The sequence below is a fragment of the Mustela lutreola genome, chromosome 1, assembly GCF_030435805.1.
Source record: "Mustela lutreola isolate mMusLut2 chromosome 1, mMusLut2.pri, whole genome shotgun sequence".
In the NCBI taxonomy this organism is placed as follows: domain Eukaryota; kingdom Metazoa; phylum Chordata; class Mammalia; order Carnivora; family Mustelidae; genus Mustela; species Mustela lutreola.
Genome location: NC_081290.1, coordinates 280348360 through 280359774, shown reverse-complemented (window position 1 = coordinate 280359774; position 11415 = coordinate 280348360). Strand labels below are relative to the sequence as shown.

The following is an 11415-nucleotide window of genomic DNA, read 5'->3' as shown; positions in this document are numbered from 1 at the left end:
GGGGGAAATCCAGCATCCTTCTCTGTGTCTCCAAGCATCTCAGGGATGCTTGTGATCAGTCTCCTGTTACTGTTTCGTGGGGCTCTCTGCTCCCCTCCCCAGCTCCATGATGCTGTTTGCCTCCATGGTGTCTCACCAGAACACAGCCCAGACCCTTGTTGATGGGGCGATGGAGCAGGACCCCAAGAGCCAGACTGCCAGGGTTCAAGGTCCAGCTCTGCCATTGACAGGCTGACTGACCTTGGGTGAGGTGTTCTCTCTCTCTGGCTTGGGCTTTCTCCCTATAAAACAGGGACAAGTGGGGCCTGTCCTCTCTGGGCTAACTGAAGATCCCAGGAGTTGATGTGGGAAAAGCCCCCAGGGCCTGGCAGTTAGGGTGAATGAGCCCTCTTTTTTTTTTTTTTCTTAAGATTTTATTGAATTACCTATCTATCTAAGAGACAGAAGAGGAGAGGGAAAGATTCTCCAGCAGACTCTGCACTGAGTGCAAAGCTTGACATGAGGCTTGCTCCATCCCACAACCCTGAAGTCACAACCTGAGCTGAAACCAAGAAATGGATGCTCAACCCACTGAGCTACCCAGGCGCCCCAACCCTCGTTTTTACTTATTCCCCACCAAGCACTGTGTGCAACTGACTTTATGGAAGGTTTGGGGAGGGAAGGGGTAGGGATTACAGCATCAGAACAACTCACAACTAAACCACAGATCTTGCCCCATTCAACATGGCCATCCCCATCACAGAGAAGGTTTCCCAGCCAGCCGCGTCCTCTGGCTCAGGGCTGATGCCATTTCTGGGGCCCTGCTCACCAGCCCCCTCTCTGGACCTTCCTCCCCAGATCCACAGCCCCCCACCCGCCTCTCAACCACCAGGAGGCAAAGTTGTCTGCAGAGTGTATACATTTTGGCCTCAATTACTGTCAATATCTAAGACAATGACGCTCAAGGAGGCCAAGACAGCCCCTTAGGAGGAGTTTGGGAAATCTGTAAGAGCATTTCCTTTGTCATAGTGTGTGTGTGTGTGTGTGTGTGTGTGTGTGTGTGTGTAACCTGCTTATATAAAAACACAAAATAATTTTTGCATGCTTTTAATACACACAGACTTTTCCTGGAATGCAACTCTCATGTACACAGAGAGAGAAGATTTTCCGTTGTTTTGTTCGGAATTCTGCCAAGACCTGTTGCCCATTTCACATCAGCAGCGACAGCACAGCTCACGGGGTCTGAGTCACCCCTGGAACCACCTGGGTCCGTCTGCCTCTGTGGCCGTGGTGTTCCCGGTGGCCCCACCTCTAGGAGCAAGCCTGGGGCCACGTCATCCTATCTCCTGCTGTAGACGGCTGGTGCATTTTCATCCTGAAATTATTTTATTATAAATGACTCTCCTTTTATTTCTCCTCCATATTATGGTTAGAGTATTACATTGATTTTTTTTAAAGCTTGTGTGATTATTTATGAATTTCATTTCAGCTTGGTGAAGGGCACATTACAAAATATTTTCATCCAAAGGGGGCTTGGGGCTGACTGGGCTGAGAGCCACTACCCAAGCCCCCCCCCCCCCCCAAACCCGGGCGTAATTTAAGAAACCCACTTCGGAGCCCCTGCTAACAAGGAGTGATTTGTTCCCGAGACAAAGTTCTCCATTCGCCTGAATGTGGAGGCTGCTGTCGTTCATGCTTTTAAATGACTCTGTTTCCTCTTCTCTGTAAACGTTCAGAGGTAACGATCCCACTGTGGCTCTCCCTGCTCCTGGATCTGTCCTGAGAGAGAGGCCCTAAGAGATCTTCCAAGTATACGAAGGTGACAGTGTTACATCTCAACTTAAAACCCTTCTGTGGCCCCGGGTGCCCCGTGGCTCAAGTCTAAGCCCCTCAGCCTGGCCCACAGAGCCCCCCGTGAGCCATGCACAAGGCACAGTCTTTTCTCAGCTCCTCATTCTATCCCATTGGGTCACCAGCCTCTGCCTTTGTCCCCCCAAGTCTCCTCTGCCTGGATGTGCTGTCCCTACTGTCCGTACCTCCACTTCTGGCTGTACCCAGGGGCTTCCTACTCTTCTCCTCTTCAGTAGAGATTTAATTCTGAGGTTCCACCTCTAGACGATGTCTCTAAGGGATCGGCTTCCACCAGATCCTAGAGGTGAGCTGGGGGCTTGGGGACCACAGCGGGAGAGCAGCATGGTGGGTTTAAGAGAATCCTAAAAAGGACACTCCTCTTCTCCATCCAAGTTTGGAACCACCTGAGAGAGACAGACACACAACAGCCAGACAGATAAAGATCAAAGTATTTCATGAGAGACTATGGACTCTGAAAAACAATCTGAGGGTTTTGAAGGGGTGGGGAGTGGAAGGTTGGGGGAACCAGGTGGTGGGTACTAGAGAGGGCACGGTTTGCATGGAGCACTGGGTGTGGTGCAAAAACAATGAATACTGTTATGCTGAAAGGAAATTAATATATATATATATATATATATATATATATATATATATATATATATTTTTTTTTTTTTTCCCTATGGCTGTGACTTCAGATTTGTGGCCAAGGGGCTTCCTACCCTCTCAACTTTGAACATGACATTCCCTCACGGAAACCACCCAGACCCTGGCTCAAAGTGGAGATGCAGGAGGCTCCCGACTGCCCAGCAGGAGCAGACCAGTAAGGGCTTCTAAAAGAGCTCCTCCCAACCTGGGCCATCTAGTAAGTCGCTTCTTTGCAAGGGAGGAGGAGGGCGAGGGGCCTGAGGGTTCCTGTAATTCAGGGAACGCTCCGCTGTAAGGACACATGATGGGAGGGAGGGAGGGAAGGGGACTAGGGCCCCAGACGACAGCCCTCAGGTCTTGCGAATGGTGTCCCAGATGGGGCGGGAGCTGGGAGATGCGGCTGAGGCCAGAGGAAACCGGCAGAACAGGGACAGAGCAGAGCACGTCTCTACCTTGAAATAACTTTTGAAAATCACCAAAGCTGTGTCGTATATGGTAGGAAGTTGGAGCACACCGATGAGCAAACGTAAGAAAACACATCCCCTCTATTCCTACCATCTGGGCTGTACCATCGACCATCTTAGCCTCTGTCCTCCCAGATTTTTTTTATGCATATGTAACTTTTTTTTTTCTTATCAAAACGAGATCATAGTGTCTGTGTTGCATTGCAATCAGCTAAAGCATTAAAAAGCATTGCAATCAGCTTTTTGGTTTTTATCTCAACCTCTCCCCTGTCAAGACGTTTTTATTTGTCTGTGCACAGCCGTATTCAAATGCCCTCACCGTCCCCTAACTGTCCTTTAGGCTGACTCGTGGGAGCAAGGGTGCAGTCAGGACCATGTGGTCTGGAAGACCCCTTTCTTACGACAATGACACGGGAAGACTGGACCTCTTGCTTTGCAAAATGGACCACCATCAGGATTTGTCTCCTTGTGTCCCCCTTGTCTTTTTTTTTTTTTTAAGATTTTATTTATTTATTTGACAGAATGAGACACAGAGAGAGAGGGAGAGGGAGAAGCAGTCTTCCCGCAGAGCAGGAAGCCCGATCCCATGACACTGGAATCATGACCTGAGCCAAATGGAGATGCTCAACAACTGAGCCACCCAGGTGCCCTTCTGCTCTTGTCTTGTTAAGTGCGTTCCTTCTTGTCCTGTATTTCCAGTAGAATTGCTGGACTCAGATGATGGGGCCCAGATCGTGGGTGATGCTGGCCCTTCATGGTGCATCACATAGAAACCCCCCAACATGCGTGATGCTGAGTTGGGGTGACAATTTCTTACGGGGCTGGGCTGGAGTGCTTCCCTGCTTGAAGAATGCTTTGAGCTCCTTGTTCTCATTTCAAACGTGGAAACTGAGTCCTGGAGCACTAGCCCTGGCAGTGGGGGCTAAGATGAGGCTCACTGTGGGGCTCTGCGGGCCAGGCTGAGGGGTTCAGACTTGAGCCACAGGACACCTGGGGCCACAGAGGGGGTTTTAAGTCGAGGTGTGAACATTGTCACCTTTGTGTATTTGGAGCAGAGGGCTACTCCCTCCGGGGACCTCCCTTGGAGATTCTGCACAGCTCTGAGATGTAGGAATTACGATTCCATTTCAAAGAAACTAGGATTTGTGGGGCTAAGCAGCCAGAGCGGGGACCTGATCCCTGCCTCTGGGTCCTTTCTCTTTCCCTAGGCTCTGCCTGCCCTTCTCCAATGGGAAAGGCCTGGTCATATCTGGCCCTGGAGCCCTCTGGGCCCAGCCTGTGGGTCAAACCCAGGGCATGCTGCTGCCCTGAGGAGGCCTGGCCCCTTTCCTTGCCTTTTGGATGGACAGGCCTTCGCTCTGGGCTGGGAGGCAGAGGGGACACAGAGATCTGGAGCCCGGAATGTGCCAGCTCAGCTGGGCTCAGATTTCCCTCTGGGAAGGAGGGAGTCTTTCTGCAGGTGGCAGAGGACAGAGGTGAGGCTCTGGGGCTCGGAAGGCTGTCCTGGCTTTGCTGTCCTGCTGCTCCCTGACCCTCCTTCCTGCTGGACCCTGCTTTGACTCGGGAGGAAACTGAGTCTCAGGTGTTTGGAAATTAGCTGGCCCTGGGACACACAGCCAGATGTGGCAGAGTCAAGACTTGAATGCAGGACCCTGCCTCCCAACCCAGCGAGGCTGCCATCACACCCCACTCCCCACAAACCATTCCAGTGGAGGTCCCCACTCACCAGCCAGTCCCCAGCCCAGTTAAAAGCCAGAGGAAGTAAAGAGAGCCCTGGATAAGGAGTCTTAATCACTGTCCAGCCTGCTTTCCACTGTGCTGTTCATTCATTTGCCGGCATTTATCGTGGCCTAATGTGCACCAAGGTCACACGAAATGCGGGCAATATGGAGACCAAAAAGTGTTTTGGAATCAGATGGAATTGCTTTCATACCTTGGCTCAGTGACTCACGCGCTGTGTAATCCTGGACAAGCCAGCTGACGTCTCTTAACCTCAGTCCCTTAGCCACGGAACAACGATAAGGCTCTCTGGCTCCTTGTTGCGAGAATGGAAAACACAGAGAATACTTAATAATTAAGAGCTCACACTTACATTGTGTTTGCTACTATGTGTCAAGCACATGCCATACATTTTCCACAAGCTAACTTGCTTAATCTGTGTGAGAGAGGTAGGTAGTATTGTTCTGACCCTCATTTTACAGATGGGGTTCCCCAGACGCAGAGAAGTTTAGGGACTTGTTCAAGGTCACACAGCACATAAGTGGCAGAGCTGGGTTTCAAACCCAGTGGGCAGTCTGACTCCAAATGAACCTATGATTGTAATCACTGTGCTTCAACTGAGGCTTGACCCCAACCCTCATAAACCCTAGATGCTATCATTGGGTCCCAGGAGGGGAACATCCTTCATTTAGACACTCCTGCCATTGTGCTGGGCCCCTAATGTCCTCTGGGGCTGGTATGTCTGCCCACAGCACAGTCTGCAAAGTGTAGCAGGCAATGCAGATGGCAATACTGTTGCACAACAAAACACCCCAGGACGCAGGGATTTTAAAAAAGACAGTCGCGTATTCTCCTGCTCATGGGTCACAGCTTGGTTGGGTTTGGCTAAGTGGCGAGCCCAGATGCCTGGCTCATCCTGGAGCCCAGACTGAAGGGTCAGCAAGCATCTGGGACATGTTCTTCCAGCACCTGTGGCAGATGTGCAAAGGGACAAGCTCAGCCATAAAAGCACTTTTCCAGCCTCTACTCAGCTCATAGCCCGCTGGCCAAAGCAGTTCACATGATCAAGCTCAACGTCAAGAGCACTGAGTCCATCCAGGCACCACGAGGCCACGGTAACAGGCTAATAATGCATAATGCAACTATGGGACGATGAAGAGCTGGGGTCAAAAACACAACTTTCCGCACCGGGAAGGGTCCAGAACTGGGTAAGCTGGCCCGTGGCCGGACATTGGGCTGGGAATCTTGCAGAAGCAGAGAGGGGTCTGGGCCGATTCCAGTTTGGGAAGCTCCCAGCTTGAATAAAAAAACCAAAGACAGGCTAAAAAGGCTTACAATAATCGTGGCATATTTTAGATGTTTACATTGAACAAATTAATGCTTTTAGCACACACACAAAGTGCCAAGCAATATAATTATGCTATTCACAAGAAAATTATAGGACTTATTAAAATTATTAATTGCTGCTATACTGTGGGCAGCGGGTGGGGTCCAGCCACCCTGGTGCAGGTGGGAACTTTCCTGGTTCAGTCTGGCCAACTCTCTGTCACTGGACAGATGATTTCCTTGGGAGACGATGCCGAAAGCCTGACCTTGAGGTCCTTACCATGCATTAGGAATACCTAAGAAGCTTTTGTAAAATGCTGATCCTTGGGTCCTACCCACAAAGTTTCTGACTTAACAGAACTGGGGTAGTGTCTGGGCACCAGATCATTTTTCTTTTTCGTTTCTTTTTTTTTTTTTTTAATATTTTTATTTATTTATTTGACAGTGAGAGCCACAGCAAAAGAGGGAAAACAAGCAGGAGGAGTGGGAGAGGGAGAAGCATGCTTCCTGCCAAGCAGGAAGCCTGATGTGGGGTTCGATCCCAGGACTCTGGGATCATGACCTGGGCTGAAGGCAGACACTTAATGACTGAAACACCCAGGCACCCCAGGTAATTTTTCAAAACACTTCCTGTGTGATTATGCTGTGCAGCCCTAGTTTCGAGAACTGCCAGATTGTGGGATGGACAGGTGTAAGCCAGTTTCTGCTAAGGAGATGGGAGGTGAGGCTCGCTTATAGCTTTTGGGAAAGACTCTTCCTTATTCTTTTTGTTTGTTTGTTTAAGATTTTATTTATTTATTTGACAGAGATCACGAGTAGGTGGGGGAGGGGGAAGGAAGCAGGCTCCCTGCTGAGCAGAGAGCCTGATGCAGGGCTCAATCCCAGGACCCTGGGATCACGACATGTGCCAGAGGCAGAAGCTTTAACCCACTGAGCCACCCAGGTGCCCCAGACTCTTCCTTATTCTTGAGACAGAGCCCCAGGAAGCTTAGTCTCTCTTCGGCTGGACACAGACAAGGAAACATACTGACCCTGCTGTTATGTGGCTATATCTCAGCCATGAGGGAACCCAGCATGAGCACGAAGAGGATACAGAAGAAGATGGGGAAATAGCCAGAGCCTTGATCACACCATACCTGAAGCCTTACTGACCTTCAGTTGGTGTGGGCCAATAAAATCTCCTCTTGCTTCAGTGAGTTTGAGTTAGGTTCGTGTCGCTTGGGCCTATAGGCCTTGAATAATGAAAGCACTTTTCCATGCAAGAGAGATGCTGCATGCCAAAGAGGGCTCAGCACAGAGATTTACATGTGTGCCTGCTTCATAAATGTTAGCAACGGCAAATCACCCCGGCAGAGGGGCTGTAGAGAATGGATGCCCCAGGAGAGGAAGTCCAACATGATGCCGCCTTGCTGCATCTAGGCCTGGGGCCTGCGTATGGCAGGAATGGGATAAATGTCTACCCAGTGGGATGGAAACTTCAGGCTTTCCTTTCCCTTTCTGTAGTGCCCGGTCTCGGCCAGATGCAAGGGAAGGGAGTAATCTGATTATCTGATTAAAGTAATATGGCCCCACGTACCAGCAACTGAATGGCTTAAGCCGCTGGGGCAGATCTGGGTGAGTAAGAGGCTTACCACCCCAAGGGTGAGCTAATCAGGCCAGCGAGAGAGCAATTAATTAAGCAAATGCCTACCCAATGCATACCTACTACGTGCCAGCACTATGCCACGCCAAGACAACTGAGGAAGCCCCAGGCCCTTGGTTCCCAATAGAAAGCTTAAGCGGTCTTTGAGGAGTAGAAGAGCACCCTCGCCCTTACAATTTGCCCTCTTCTGCATACCTGAGCCAATACAACGGAGGTAATGCCCCCGAGAAGGTCTGAGGCTTTACCCCTGAGCTGAAGCGCCAGACAGAGAGACTGATGGTACAGCCCCAAGGGGGTTGTCCCCAACAACCAGAGCTCGCCACAATCCCCCAAACCCTCTCCTCCCCAAGCTGTCCCCATGCTCCCCCGGGTGGGGGGATTTGGTGGAGGGAGCGGGAACTGGAAGCCACCACCTTGGATGTGGTCTCTTTAAAAACTATCCTTTTTTTTTTTTTTTTTTTAACCAGGCAATATGATCCTATGGTTGAAAAATGAAAACAGTCAAAAAAGGCAGAGCCTCCTTCCCACCCCTGTCCTGTTCACCCTGTTCTTCTGTCTCTACGGGCAGCCCTTCTTCCGTTTCTTGGGTGTCTCAGCTGTAGCCTATTCTCTACTGGACTGGATGGGAGATATTTCGATTCTCGATTCTCGCCCTGCTGTCCAGCACCTCTTGGATAAAGTACAAGCAGATACAAAATATTCTTTCTCCCTTCCCTTCTTTCTGACACAGAAGTAACATTGTGAAAACACCATTCTGAATCATGCCCTTTTCATTAAAAATATTTCAGTGCTCCTTCCCTAGTAGTCTAGGACGCTTCCTTGGTCTTTTTTTTTTTTTTTTTAACAGTTGTATATTATTCCTTCCAGAGTTTATCCAACCAAAATCTCTTTAAAAGGCGTGCTGAGGTGGTTTCCGCTCTTTTGCTGCCATCAACAACGCTGCAGTGAGTAACCTCATACAGCATCCAAGCAGCTCGACCTGTAGGATGAAATGTAGACTCAAGATTGCTGAGTCAACAGACAACGGCATCTGCAGCTTCGAGAAATCCTGCAAAATTGCCCTCAACTGGGGGTACCCCGGGTTGATCCCCGCCAGCAAAATAGGCAAGCTGTTTATTTTTTTAAAGGGAGCCAAATAAAATACTTCTCTTCCTGAGAACAAAAACACGCTCCTTTGTAGAAAATTGGGAAAACAATCACAAAGCAGAAAGCAAAAATGATCCCCACTGCAAAGGGGTAGAGAGCTTCCTTCTCTATTTGCCGTGGGGGGTATTTCCTTCGAGTCTTGATTCACACTTCACGTACTCTGCCCTAACCCGATTCCTTGGCCGAGCCAATATTCTGTGAATGGTTTCTCCCCTTGGTAAACATTTTGCCCACCCTCAGAGAGGGGGTAGAACAGAGATGTTAAGCATGTGGATGGTGGTTCAAATCTCAGCGCCACTGCATTCTAGCTGCTGGACAGCGAACGCGCGCCTTCCTTAGCCGGTCCCTGCTTCTGTGTCCTCCTTTAAAATGGGACTCCTGGGGCACCTGGGTGGCTCAGTGGGTTAAAGCCTCTGCCTTTGGCTCAGGTCATGATCGCAGGGTCCTGGGATCGAGCCCCACATCGGGCTCTCTGCTCTGTAGGGAACCTGCTTCCTCCTCTCTCTCTGCCTACTTGTGATCTCTGTCTGTCAAATAAATAAATAAAATATTTTAAAATGGGACTCCTAAGAGCATCTGCCTCACGGGGTGGCTCTAAGGGTTGGGTGAGTCTGCACGGGTGACATGCGCACACGGTCTTGGTGTCATAAGGGTAATAGAAGTTGGCTGAGAATGCGTCATTTTTGACTCCATAGTATTCCCTTGGATTGCGTGACAAATGATATGGTCAGACACTGCAGTGACCTCTGTTTTCCATTGTTCGGCCATGCCTTGACAATGCAGCTTTGCCTAGGTCCCTGCTGATTTTCTCTGAAAGACGTGGAGGGACAGAGGTGCTCAGGGGTGCCCACTGTGCCCCTGGGAGGTCTTTGGGGTTGATTTTCACAACCCTTCCCCACTGGATTTTCCTTCATACAGGCTCCAGAGGCAGTGTCCTGACTCCCTGGTGCCTCTCTTGCCCCCCCCGCCCACCTGGGTAAATCAAGTCACCTCTCTTGGCCAAGAGAATATGAGAGCCTTAAAATCATCCATTAAGTGACGAATGGATTTTCAGGTGTGGTACATCCAGACAAGAGAATATTATCTGTCCATAAAACGGAATAAAGTAGTGGGACATGGATGAACCTTGAAAATACAGTGTAGGGAGCCTGAGTGGCAGAAGCAAAAGAGCGTGTGACTCATGAGTTTGAGCCCCATGTTGGGTGTAGAGATGACTTAAAAAAAAAACAAAACAAAACAAGAAAGGATGGTAATCAAAAGAAGCGGGACACAAAAGGCCATATATGACTGTATGATTCCATTTATGTAAATTGTTCAGAATAGGGTCAATCTGTAGGGTCGTAAAATAGATCAATAATTGCGAGGGGCTGGATGGAGGGATAATGAGCCCAGCCTAGGGACTTTTTCGGGTGATTTCAATGTAGTAAGGGATGGTTGCACAACCATGTGAACATACTATAGCTGAACTGTACACTTTAAAGGAGAAAATCTTATGTAATAAATAAGGAGTGGAAGGTAATTGAGAAGACCTGAGCCCAGGGGGAGGGCGGAAAGCTCCACAGGCTTCACACCTAGCAGAAGGAAGTCCAGTCGCTATACCTGGGCCTGGAAGGTCCTCCTCCACCCTCGATGCCCATGAGAACGACCTGGGAAGTTTAAAAATCCCAGGGCCTGGGATGTACTCGGAGCAAATAAACCCAACACCCACAACCAACAAACACTGCGAAACATCTGGCCTGACCCAGGAGAGCTCTGAAGCCCAGAGAGGTGAGTAAATTTGCTTGGCAAGTCACAGGCAGCCTCTAGGCAGATGGACAGCCTTATTGCCCCAGAGCATGGGCTGTGGGACCAGGTAGATTAGGTTCACATCCCCACTGTGCCTACTCACCTGAACCTCCCTGAGCATCGGCTTACTGTATCCACGGGCTGGAGATCAGTGAGATGCCGCCTGCAAAGGGCTTCTTCCAGTGCCTGGCACATCACGAGCACAGTTTCAAGCAAGTATCTAGCAGTTTGCAACATGCTTCAAGGGGAGCAAAGGGGTGTGACCCCCAGCTCAATTCATCTGTCCTTTTTTGTGCTTTTAGTATCATAGTTATTTAATTTAATTTAATTTAATTTGACAGAGAGAGGGGGAACACAAGCAGGAGGAGAGAGGGAGAGGGAGAAGCAGGCTTCCCGCCAAGCAGGGAGCCTAGTGTGGGGATCCATCCCAGGACCCGTGGATCATGACCTGAGCCAAAGGCAGATGCTTACTGACTGAGCCACCCAGGTGTCCCAATATCATAATCATTTTTAAACTCTTGCTCATTCCAGGGGCTGTGTGGGACACCACTCCCACGAGGCAGATGTGGAGAGCAAGAAACGGAGATGCTGTGTCTTGCCAAAAGGCTCCGCGCTGATTCCTGACTTCTTTGTGACTGTACGTGGGGGTAGGAGTGGGGTAGCCCAGCCTCAGCAGCTCTGGAGGAGGTGGGCTCCTCTGGGGTGAGAATCACGTCCTCTTTGCCACCGCAGCACCTAGCATGAGCCCTGTCACTTAGCAGGGGCTCAAGAAACGTTTGCTGAGAGCGGTTGAGGGAAGACCCAGGTGGGGAGAGGCGCCCCCCTCCCGGTGGGAGGTGTCACACGGAGAGGTGCAAT

General features: G+C 50.0%; 1 long non-coding RNA gene across 2 annotated transcripts; it reads right to left on the bottom strand.

The window, feature by feature from the left end:
* Positions 1 to 1090: 1090 nt before the first annotated feature.
* LOC131822721 (uncharacterized) lies at positions 1091 to 4804 on the bottom strand. Of its 2 annotated transcripts, XR_009350296.1 has the most exons (4): positions 4666 to 4804; positions 2016 to 2234; positions 1590 to 1781; positions 1091 to 1354 (listed from the first exon to the last, which is right to left on the bottom strand). It is a non-coding gene; the product is annotated as an uncharacterized LOC131822721 (long non-coding RNA). The 2 variants fall into 2 exon arrangements; XR_009350295.1 differs by having other exon boundaries at positions 1091 to 1781.
* Positions 4805 to 11415: the final 6611 nt, after the last annotated feature.